Below are 13455 nucleotides of genomic sequence, written 5' to 3'. Positions count from 1 at the left end.
GGTTCATTGAGGTTCTTATGGCATTAGAATGCCAAGGAAATGCTTAGAAAAATTTTTCAATCGGTATAGACAATTTTGGCTCGTTAAGCCAAACAGAGGGCATTTTGGTCATTTTGTCTTTAGAGATTATTTTTGGCCAACTTGTCTAGTTAAATAAATAATTTCTATAACATAAAATATGAATAAATGTTGTTAAAAATTTAATTGCAATTAAATAGGTAAGAAATGGAGAGAAAATGAAAGAAAATGGACTTGTGACATCATAATGATATCATTAAGATTCTCCCAACCTATCCAATATGGACACATGGCATAAACTTATCTTAAAGAGACAAAATGGGCTAAAAATGAACAAAAAATCAGATCTCTCTCTCCCTTTCTTCTTCCTTGCCGTTACCCTCCTCCATAACCACCATTTTCAAGCTTTTTCAAAGCTTGATTTTACTAACTTCTACCCAATAAAACCCTAACCTAGCAACACAAAAAAGTATTCTTGCATCTTGGTGATTCTTTTAGGAGCAAAAAGAAAAGGAAAACAAGAACCCTAGCAAGTGGGGAAACTTCACTCCATAGAGGTTAGTGACCTAACCTTAATTTTCACCTTAAATTCATGTTAAGGACTATGTATGAGTGTAAATTACAAAGAAAATTTGTTAACTACTATGTGTATGCCATCGCATAAATTTCGGCAGCCTTGGTTAGGGTATGATTATGATGAGTTTATGGAGTAAAAATGATAGTTTGGCTGCCCTCAATACGCACGAATTGAATGGATTGATGAAATGCCATGATAATGCATGGTTTGTGATATTTGAGTTAGGGTTTGGGGTGAAAAGTGAGACTTTAAACATGTGATAATGAAAGTAGATTTTAATGGTCAATTAGTGACCATTTGGTATTGTTTGAATAAAAAATGAAGTGCATTGTGTAGTGGGATTGGAGCTTGGTGTGGTTGCTCTTGGTGACGTGCAGGATTGGACATGAGTCCAGTAGGTTTGGGCAGCAATAACTTGAATTGTAGAGGTTCAATTGGTGCAAGGCCAATTGGACATGAAAATAGACACATAATGGCACAACTTTGGTGAAGAAACTATGCCCAGAAAAGCAAACCAAATTGACCAAAAGTTTGCCCTAATCTGGGTGACCTGTAGTCTGCCTGAGCAAAATGACCAAATGAACAGTGTTTGGTCATTTGCCCATAACTCAGTGTAGAAAGGTCCAATTGACTTGAAATTTTACCAGCAACAAGCTGAGATATAGACCAACAACTTTCATGAAGAAACCTAACCCAAATTATGATCAGAACATATTCAAAAAGTGAGTTGCAGTCACTGTTCTAAGTACTGTAGATTTGGTTAGTCCAAAAATTTTGGACAAAATTTTAATCCGGCCAGTTGTGGTTTTTGGGCCATAACTAGAGCTACAAAACTCCAAATGGAGTGATTCAAAAAGGAAATGCAACTAGATAAAATAAGGAACAACTTTCATGTTGATCATTTTACCAAATTCCCACTGCAAAAATGACTAATGGAACAGTAAATACAAAGCATGAAAATTGAAAATTCTGTCCAATTAACATTAAGTTTAGAAATGGTATTGGCAATCAATACCAACAAATTTAAAATGCAAAATGTAGTATGTTGGGATTATTAGAACCAATGTACCTATTGCCTATGCAAAAATCAACATTTTTTTTTATTAATGAATGGAATAGTAACACTAAAACTTAAATTTCAAAAATTGTGAAACTTAAAAGTGTAAAATGTCCTGGTATACCTAACAAGATTGGTTTGGATAGCTTGGCATGCCAATAGGGTTCTCTTAGCAGTACTACATATGGCTTCATGCCATTCTGTGTTTCATGGCTTCCCATGCCATTCTGTGACACAATAGCCTTTGGCTGTGTTTTTTGAGTTGATATACTTGGATTTTAACCCTGATAATTATTATAGCTTATTAGCTGTTCTGTTGCACGCCGGGAGACACAATGTGACCGATGATGTGATGGTCCGAGGTACTTAGTACCCAGTGCCAGTTTACCTGTTTATCCAGTCCAGTCGACTAACATGGGTTACTCGGGCAATGATAATAAACCTTACCAAATTTTATTTGAATAACACTGCAAATAATATTAGAAATTAAGTCTACTAAAAAATGTAAACATACATTCTGCATACTTATTTTTATTATATTTTATTTTATTTTATATTATCACCACTAAGCAGAATTGTTTAGCGCGTCGCTTTTGCCACGCGCAGGTACTGGAGACCTAGCTGGGGAGCCCAGCAGACATCAGACAGGGTGAGCCTTCAGAGCTGCATCCAGGGTCCAGAGTCATCTCACATCTGCACTGCATATGATAGGACATTAGGATTTTGGGTAGCATTTTGTATTATGTATTAGTTTTTGGATTGTAACTATCAACTCTTGTTATTATGTAATAATGTAAATATATGAAATTTCATATTATTGAAATTTTTTGCATAATGTATATTGATAAATGAAATGTTGAGAAAGATTTATGAATGAGCTTCCAGTGATGATGTGAATAGAAAAGAAAAATTTCTGAAAATAGTGTTGTGATTTGAGATTGAGATTTTGAGATTGACTTGAAATGTGTATAATAGAGTTTGGATTTGAAAATTATATTAGAAGTGTTTTTAAACAGGTTCAGAAGAACTGTTTTTCCAATTTACAGCCGACACTCTGCCGGATTTTCTATAAAATTTGCGAAAAAATTCAGATTTATCAAAAATTGAAAATAAATGAATTAAAATGGATAAATTGTAATAGAAACATAAATTGGTACTCTGGCACACTGAGTGGCATAACTTGCTCTGCTACACTGTAGACAGGTAAGGGGTGTCACATTTAGTGGTATCAGAGCATCGGTTTAGGCGTTTCTGGGCCTAGATAGAGTGCATACCATTGCATTGCATTTGTAAGTGTTGAGGTGACACTGATGTAGATCTGTTTGTTTTCTTATCTTGAATAGGATATGGATCCTGCTTCTCAAAAAGCAGTTGATGAAGAGGTGGAGAGTCGTACTCTACCCAGGGCTGAATCTGGGAGCAGGGGAGAATCTGCTCCACCAGCAGCTGAGGCACCTGCCCAACCTCAGTTTGCTTTATTTTAGCAAATGACTGAATTCTACCAATAAATGATGGGGGCAATTCCACCACCACAACCATAGCCACAACCTCCACCAGTACCACAGAAATCTCATCTGGAGAAACTGTGAAAGCATGGGGTTGTAGACTTCTTTGGGAAGAGGGAGGATGATCCCATGACCGTAGAAAACTGGTTGGATAGAACCATCAGTCTTTGAAAGCAACTAAACCGCACCCCAGGCGAGAACACGGAGGGTCTTTGTGTCCCTACCGAGGATGATGCATATCAGTGGTGGGACACAGTAACCAGTGAGGTACAACCAGAACGGATCACCTGGGAATTCTTCCTCACAGAGTTCAGGAAGAAATATGTTAGCAAAGTGTACCTAGAAAAGTGAAGAAGGGAATTTATCAGTCTGAGACAGAGACAATTGTCAGTGGTTGAGTATGAAAGTGAGTTTGTCAGACTGAGACGATATGGAAGGGAGATAGTCCTTACTGAGGCAGAGAGGTGCAGACGGTTTGAAAAAGGGCTTAATGACAATATTAAAGTCATGATCATGGCATTGGAAATCACAGATTTTGCTAAGCTAGTAGATGCTGCATCAAAAGTGGCAAGGGTCCAAATAAATGAACAAAATAGAAGGGAAAGACAGCAGAAGAGGGGTCCGGGTCAATCCAGTACATTTTCTGCTCCCAGTAAGAAGAGTAAAGGTCCTTTTGCTCAGAGTTTAGGACCACCACAGGGTCAGGGTCAGTCTCAGGAGCCCAGACCATAGTTCACACCTAGGAGAGGCCAGTCCACACCATCAGTGGGTAGCTCTCTAGGGACGGTGTTTAGGGAACCAGCCCCAGCATCTTCTGCTTGTCCGTACTGCTAGAAGTGGCATAAGGAGGATTGTTGGCGATTGACTGGTGTATGCTTACGATGTGGATCGACAGAACATCAGATCAAGAATTGTCCGAAAAGGACTACTACAGTTGCTCCAACACAAACTGACAGAGCTGCTCCTGCACCACAAAGGGGTAGGAAGCCCGGTAAACCTGAGGTAGCTGGTCCATTACTGAGGCCTGCATCCAAGTCAGCTGAGAGGCCAGATACTAGAGTACCTGCAAGGGCCTATGCCATCAGAGCTCAGGAGGAGCAAGATGCCCCGGATGTCATCAGGGGTACATTTTCCCTCTACAACACTTCTGAGCATGCATTGGTGGATCCAGGATCCACTCATTCCTACATTTGCATCAAACTACCCACAGAGAGGGGAGTTCCAGTAGAGGAGAGTGATCAAGACATTCTGATCACAAATCCACTAGGTCATAGTGTGGTAGTGAATAAGGTGTATAAAGGTTGCCCGTTGAGGATTCAGGGGTATGAATTCTCGGTAGACCTAATTGAATTGCCCTTCCACGAGTTTGACGTGATTTTGGGAATGGACTGGTTATCACGTCATCAGGCAATAGTTGATTGCAAATTGAAGAGGATTTCTCTGAAAACTTCTGAGGGTAATGAGATCACTGTTGTGGGTGAAAGGACAGATTTCCTGTCCAATGTTATCTCAGCCACAGTTGCAAGAAGATTGATGAGAAAAGGCTGTGAAGCTTACCTAGCACATGTGGTTGATACTAGGCAAGCTAAGCCAAACTTGGGTGATACACCCACAGTAAGAGACTCCCCAGATGTATTTCCTGAAGAGTTGCCTGGTTTACCACCAGAAAGGGAAGTCGAGTTTGTTATTGAGGTAATGCCGGGTACAACACCCACTGAATTAAAGGAGTTAAAAACTCAGTTGCAGGAGTTACTCGATAAGGGTCTCATACGCCCCAGTGTGTCACCATGGGGAGCTCCAGTGCTGTTTGTGAAGAAGAAGGATGGAACCTTGAGATTGTGTATTGATTACCGGCAGTTGAACAAAGTAATTGTGAAGAATAAATATCCATTGCCCAGAATTGACGATCCATTTGATCAGTTGAAGGGAGCCATTGTATTTTCAAAAGTTGATCTCAGATCAGGGTATCATCAGTTGAGGGTAAAGGATGCAGATGTGTCAAAAACTGCATTCAGAACCCGGTATGGGCATTATGAATTTTTAGTGATGCCGTTTGGGTTAACAAATGCACTAGTAGCATTTATGGACCTTATGAACCGTATCTTCCATCCATACTTAGATCGGTTTGTAGTGGTCTTTATTGATGATATTCTGGTGTATTCCAAGGCCAGGGAAGAACATGATGAACATTTGAGGATTGTTCTGCAAACCCTACGAGAAAAGATGTAACACCCCTATGTTCGGTAGTGCGTTCTACTGTTCCGGTGACCAGTGTTGTTCGGACAGCTAGGATGCCTAGAACTACACTTCGTTATGAGTGAGGAGACATAAAATAATGAAATACAAGAAAAGAAAATACAAGAAAAACAAAGGAAAAATAATAACAAAGAAATGTAGCCAAGTTAAGCGAGCAGAGAACCCTAGCGATGGGTGACCGCACCGGGAAGTCATGGCGTAGACCGTTGACTAGCCCTGGACTGCGGGGAACCCTGGAAAATAATTTTAGGACTTAAAGAGACATCAATTGAAGTATAAATATCATTAGAAATATCAAAGAAAAATTAAATAATTAGTACAAAGAAAAGTGAGAAATAGAAAAACGGACAAAACCCGGTGTTACCGAAAAATCAGGAATGCAACCCGAACAGGGGCATTATGGTCATTTGACATCCCGAATTGTCTTTTGACCTAAATGTCCATTAAAAATAAATAATATTACACTTAGAAAATAAAAAGAAAAATTAATTTGGTGGTACCTAAAGTAAATAACAAAAATTAAGAGTTTAATGTGGAATAAGTGGAAATTAAACATATTATATGATTTAAAGTAAGTAAGTGGACCACTAAGAATTATAAAATGAATTAAAAATAAGCATAAGTGGGCAGATTGCTCCACTAAAATATCATCTTCAACATTAGAAACCTCCATTGCCGTGAAGGAAAAGCTCCCAAAACCTCCATGGCCGTTTCTCTTCAAGCTTCATGCACTCCTCCATTTCAACTCCAATCACTTAGATAGCTTCATTAAAGATTATCTACACATCATAAGGAAGAGCTTGATACCAAAATCAAGAAGTTTAATCAAGGTTTGGCAAGTTCCAACCATAAGGTAAGTTTGTATTTTGGAAGATTGCTTTGTTAAACTTTGTGTTCATGTTATGGGTGTTGGTTTTGTGAAAAAAAATTTTCAAGTTTGAAGAGTTATTGAGATGTCCATTTTGGAAAGCCATGGAGTTATATATTTGATGAAATATTTGTGCATATATTTGATGAGAAATTATGTTGGTTATGGTGATTTAATGTCCTAGTAAATTATTCCATATGTATATGGTGAATTTTGCACTTGGGATGGAAATTGATGAATTGTATGATACTTTGGTATTGAGGAACATTTTTGGCAGCCTTGGAACTCTTGGATAAATGTATGTGTTCATGAAGGTATTGGCAGAATATTGACATTGAGGATTGATGGATATGTAGATAGAGTGATTGTGTAAAGTGTATGTAAGAATTTGTAATGTTAGGTGTATATGTGATTGTACTTAGACTTTGTAAATGTGAGTTTTAATTGGTGTATTAAGGATGTTTGTAATCTGCCCAAAGTGATGTTAATGTAAAGTGGAATATGGTTTTGGTAATGAACCAAAACAGAATTGGTAAGGGAAGTGGACATATAGTAATGTAAGTGTGTAATTGAGGTATGTTTAAGCAAGGTAATTAAGGGCAGTATGCATTTTAGCCTATAAATTTAAATGTGTAACTTCAATTGGTATGAGACCAATTGGAGGTGAAACTAGGCACAAAATGTGCCAACTTTCATTGAGAAAGCACACCAAAATTCTGCTTGCAAGGTGACATGAAAAATGACCAATTCGGATTAAGTGCAATTGAAACCTGAAAACTGACCAATTGGGCAGCAGTTAGTGTTTAAGCCATAACTCACTCAAAACAGGTCCAATTGACCTGAAATTTTAACCATGAATAGTTAAGACCCATACCTACAAGTCTTATGAAGACACCAAAGCCCAGAAATGACCATAAGCAAGTCAAACAGCTTGCACAAGTTCGGGTCCAAAAACTGGCCAACCAAAGTTGACCAAATTGACCTAAAATTGACCTAATTTGATGCCATTTGACCAGCAATAGTGTAATGACCATAACTTGGTCTACTTAACTCGGATTGACCTAAAATTTTGCCCCGCATTCCATAAGACATAGATCTACAAGTTTGTAGTTTTGACCGAAACCCGAAAACCGAGGGAACTAGGTCGTCCGGCTAGGTCAAACTAGTATCCCGGAATCCAGCAATTTGCAATAAAATGCAAGGAAACGCAGTATACATAGAAATGAGTTTGGTAAAACGTACCAACCCTAAAACCCTATCGAATGTGACATATTAATGACACTAAAATCTAATTTACCTAAAACTCATCGAGGGTCGGTATATTAGGTGATTGAGCAAATAATAGCCTTCAGTGAATTAATTATCGAACATTATCGTTAGAGACAGTTTAATTTAGTACTGAAACACTTCAAATTGTGTTTCTCAGTTACCAAAGACTCAGGAAAAGGGAAGGAAACACTGAGTCCAGACCAGGAGACAATTATCAGAGGTTTGTGCACAACTAGTTTTCAACTGATTTTACTCTGAATAAGATTTCATATGATTAATTGTATGTTATTGATTTAAATTGTGTTTGTGCACAACAGTTATTTCTTTTGAATTTTTCAATTGAAATAAATATTGACTATTTGTATATTATTGTTTTAAATTGTGGAAATGTGTTTGAATGGATACTTATTTCTTGAAAAGCATTGTAAATAGTTTGAAATTGTGAAAAATTGTTTGAATGATATTGATGGATACTTATTGCTTGAAAAGCATTGTAAATGGTTTGAAACTGTAGAAAAAAAATTATTTAGTGTGAATTGTGAAAATTGAAGTTACTTATGAATTGTGTTGCCATTTTGTGAATGAAATTATGACTTTAGAAATTTATTAGATTCTCACGAATCATTTGAATAAAATTTTTGGAATTGATTTTGTGTTCACACTTAGCATGACAGTATCATATCATTCCTTCTCCATTTATGGGGTTGTGATCGTTTATTTTCCTTCTCCATTTATGGAGTTGTGATCTTTTATTTTTCTCCCTCTCTGGTTTACCAGTTGAGGTGATCGAATGAGTACTCATTATATAGCTAGCTCCCTTCCTCATTGATTTTGATTAGTGGGGTTGTGATTGCTTTGTCGTGGTGTACAACGCGGCATTGATCGGAAATTTGTGTCATGGCTTAAGTTGTGAGTGAATTGGCAACACTGTATTCTTAACTTATTCGACTAAATTGTGTTGTTATGCGATTTGATAATTTGTGAAATGAAGTTTAAATTCTTATTGACATTCACTGTCTTCTGAATTTAACTATGTTTTGATTACTGAGATTTATTGTGATATTGTGTTAAATTCCTTATGATAGTGTTGTCTTGAACTTAACTATGGTTTTTAAGTATCCACTATTTATTTGAATTATGAATTGTGATTTAAATTTGTATTTAGTTAATGTTGTGCACCACTGAGACATTGTCTCAGCGATAGCTTTTTATTGTTGTCGCAGGTAGACAGACAGTATAAAGCAAGAGACTAGGTCTTGGTACCTCCAAATGAGAGACTATCGGGTATAATGAGTATACCAATATTTTGTATTTTGTAATGTAATGTATGTTCACTGTATGTACATATTGTTGTTGGTTTTGAGCAGTTGTAAATAAAAATTATACATTGAAGTTGCAAAATAATTATGAGTTATTTTGGCTTGTAAAAATTGTATTATATTTCTTTTACCTCAGTCTTTGAAAAATCACTGTGGATTTGAGTTGAGAAATGTGTTGTGTTGAGAAATATGTTGGAGTTGAGATTTGGAAATCTATTGAAGTGCTTTTTACAGGTTTTCTGAAGAACTCTTTTATCCAAAATACAGATGGCACTCTGCCAAAATTTTTACAGAAACTCCAAATAATTCAAATGTGTTAGTTCTATCACTTCAGTTCAAAAAGGTTTTTAACACCTGTAAATAGTGCTCACCACTGTAAAAGAAGTAAGAAAAGTTTTTAAAATCCCTTGTAGTGTATTTAATGGATTATCAGTAGACAGAGTTGGTAATTCATTAGGTATACTACGGGATCATGTTATGCCTTACAGAGGGGTAGGGTGTGACATGTTTTAGTGGTATCAGAGCAAAGTTTTTAAATTCTGTTTTCACCTGTTATTTGAATATTCTTTCTTCATAGTACAACTGCTCAACATCATTGTTTGATACATACAGTACATTACATTATAAATATGCACTAACTTAATTGTCCAAGTGTGACTTCTGGAAGAGTGAAATCTCTTTCCTTGGACACATAGTATCAGTAGAGGGGATTAGAGTGGATCCCAAAAAGATAGAAGCAGTGATGGAATGGAAGCCTCCTAAAAATACAACTAAGGTTAGAAGTTTCTTGGGGCTAGTTGGGTATTATAGAAGATTTGTGAAGGGGTTTTCTCTTATAGTTGCTCCAATGACCAAGTTGTTGCACAAGAATGTGAAATTTGGTTGGAACGACAAGTGCCAAGCCAGTTTTGAGAGGCTAAAGGCTATGTTAACAGAAGCACTAGTGTTAACACAGCCAGTGTCGGGAAAAGACTTCGTGGTCTACAGTGATGCCTCACATAATGGACTAGGGTGTGTATTGATGCAAGAGGGGAAAGTGGTCACCTATGCTTCCAGGTAGTTAAGGCCACATGAACAGAACTACCCTACTCATGACCTAGAGTTAGTAGCAATTATCTTCGCACTGAAGATATGGAGGCATTACTTGTATGGTAAAAAGTGCTACATTTACACAGACCACAAAAGTCTGAAATACTTGCCAACCCAGAAGGAGCTCAATCTTAGACAGAGGCAATGGATTGAGTTCCTCAAGGACTATGATTGTGTGATAGATTATCATCCTGGGAAGGCAAATGTAGTTGCTGATGCTTTAAGCAGGAAGTCCATCATAGCTTTAAGATCACTAAATGCTTATCTGTCCTTAGCTCAAGATGGAGCTATTTTGGCTGAGTTGCGAGTGAGGCCAACCCTGCTACAGCAGATACAAGATGGGCAGAGGGCAGATGAAAAATTAATGACCATTGTGGGTAAAATTCCAGAGGGAAAGGAAACTGAATATGAGGTGAAAGCAGATGGGTGTCTGTACTACAGAGGAAGAGTGTGTGAATCAAATGACGGGGAACTGAAGACTAGTATTCTGAAAGAAGCACACACTAGTGTTTATGCTATGCACCCGGGAAGCACAAAAATGTATAATGATTTGAAGCCTCATTATTGGTGGCCTGGTATGAAGAGGGATATAGCTGACTATGTGACTAAGTGTTTGACATGTCAGCAAGTTAAAGCAGAACATCAAGTTCCATCAGGATTGCTACAGCCTATAAGCATACCTGAATGGAAATGGGACTGGGTCACTATGGATTTTGTTAGTGGTCTACCTCTCACCTTGAAGAAGCATGATGCAGTATGAGTGATAGTGGATAGATTGACGAAGTCAGCACATTTTCTGCCAGTTAGGACTGACTACTCACTGGAGAAGCTAGCAGAATTATATATCAGTGAGATAGTTAGACTGCATGGAATCCCACTTTCCATCATATCTGACCGAGACCCAAGGTTTACATCGAGATTCTGGAAAAAGTTACAAGAAGCCTTAGGCACACAACTCTGTTTTAGCACGACTTTTCATCCCCAGACGGATGGACAGTCAGAATGAGTAATCCAGGTAAACCTAAAAACTAATTGAATTTTTGCAGTTAATAAATTGAAATAATAGTAACAATGTGAATTATGTGATAGATCCTGCAGGATATGCTAAGGAGTTGTGTCATTGAGTTTGAGGGGAGTTGGGATAGATACCTCCCACTAGCAGAATTCGCATATAACAATAGCTACCAAGCTAGCATTCAAATGGCTCCGTATGAAGCACTGTATGGGAGGAAATGTAGAACCCCATTGTGTTGGACTGAATTGGGCGAAGATAAGCTGGTAGGACCAGACCTGGTGAAACAGACTGAGGAGAAAATGAAGATAATCAAAGCTAACCTGAAGGTTGCCTCGGATAGATAGAAATCTTATGCCAACTTGAAGAAAAAAGAGATAGAGCACGCAGTTGGCGATAAAGTGTTTCTCAAAGTCTCACCATGGAAGAAAGTGCTGAGGTTTGGAAGAAAGGGTAAGTTAAGCCCTAGGTTCATTGGCCCATATGAAGTCATTGAACGTGTGGGACCAGTGGCCTATCGGCTAGCTTTACCACCAGAACTGAATAAAATTCACAATGTATTCCATGTTTCTATGCTGAGAAGATATCGCTCAAACTCTTCACATGTCATTTCCATGGAAGAGATTGAAATCCAACTGGACTTGACATATACAAAAGAACCTATATAGATCCTAGCTCGGGAAGTGAAGGAACTGAGAAACAAACAAATTCCACTGGTGAAAGTGCTTTGGAGGCACCATAGCACTGAAGAGGCAACTTGGGAAACTGAAGAGATGATGAGGCAACAGTTCCCTCAACTGTTTGCATCAAGTAAATTTCGAGGACAAAATTTTTATTAGAGGGGAAGAGTTGTAACACCCTCCTTATAGCAACTCCGTACATTCTACTGTTCCGGTGACTAGTGTCAGTCCGAACAGCTAGAACGTCCAGAAAAATATTTAAACTAAAGTGAGGAACCATAGTTAACTCAATTATTAATAAGAGAAATTAAGGAAAAATTTTAGAAATAAAATACAACCAAGTTAAATGAGCCGGTGCCCTAACGATGGGTAACCTAGTGAGAAGTTACGGTTCTCACAATTAGGAGCCTTAGACTCGGGAGAAAAATTATAAAATAATTTTTGGGACTCCAGAGAAGGGTCATTGAGGTTCTTATAGCATTAGAATGCCAAAGAAATGCTTAGAAAAAATTTTTCAATTGGTACAGACAATTTTGGCTCGTTAAGCCAAACGGAGGGCATTTTGGTCATTTTGTCTTCAGAGATGATTTTTGGCCAACTTGTCCAGTTAAATAAATAATTTCTATAACATTAAATATGAATAAATGTTATTAAAAATTTAATTGCAATTAAATAGACAAGAAATGGAGAGAAAATGAAAGAAAATGGACTTATGACATCATAATGATGTCATTAAGATTCTCCCAACCTATCCAATATGGACACATGGCATAAACTTATCTTAAAGAGACAAAATGGGCTGAAAATGAACAAAAAATCAGATCTCTCTCTCCCTTTCTTCTTCTTTGCCGTGACCCTCCTCCATAACCACCATTTTCAAGCTTTTTCAAAGCTTGATTTTACTAACTCCTACCCAACAAAACCCTAACCTAGTAACACAAAAAAGTATTCTTGCATCTTGGTGATTCTTTTGGGAGCAAAAAGAAAAGGAAAACAAGAATCCTAGCAAGTGGAGAAACTTCACTCCATAGAGGTTAGTGACCTAACCTTAATTTTCACCTTAAATTCATATTAAGGACTATGTATGAGTGCAAATTACAAAGAAAATTTGTTAAATACTATGTGTATGCCATCCCATAAATTTTGGCAGCCTTGGTTAGGGCATGATTATGATGAGTTTATGGAGTAAAAATGATAGTTTGGCTGCCCTCAATATGCATGAATTGATGAAATGCCATGATAATGCATGGTTTGTGATATTTGAGTTAGGGTTTGGGGTGAAAAATGAGACTTTAAACATGTGATAATGAAAGTAGGTTTTAATGGTCAATTAGTGACCATTTGGTATTGTTTGAATAAAAAATGAAGTACATTGTGTAGTGGGATTGTAGCTTGTTGTGACTGCTCTTGGTGACCTGCAGGATTGGACATAAGTCCAACAGGTTTGGGCAGTAATAACTTGAATTGTAGAGGTTCAATTGGCACAAGGCCAATTGGACATGAAACTAGACACATAATGACACAACTTTGGTGAAGAAACTATGCCCATAAAACCAAACGAAGTTGACCAAAAGTTTGCCCTAATCCGGGTGACCTGCAGTCTGCCTGGGCAAAATGACCAAATAAACAGTGTTTGGTCATTTGGCCACAACTCAGTGTAGAAAGGTCTAATTGACCTGAAATTTTACCAGCGACAAGCTGAGATATAAACCAACAACTTTCATGAAGAAACCTAACCCAAATTATGATCAGAACATATTCAAAAAGTGAGTTGCAATCACTGTTCTGAGTACTGTAGATTTGGT

The sequence above is a fragment of the Hevea brasiliensis genome, chromosome 4 (genome assembly GCF_030052815.1).
Source record: "Hevea brasiliensis isolate MT/VB/25A 57/8 chromosome 4, ASM3005281v1, whole genome shotgun sequence".
Classification (NCBI taxonomy): domain Eukaryota; kingdom Viridiplantae; phylum Streptophyta; class Magnoliopsida; order Malpighiales; family Euphorbiaceae; genus Hevea; species Hevea brasiliensis.
The sequence above is the reverse complement of the archived record's forward strand: the minus strand, read 5'-3'. Positions refer to the sequence as shown.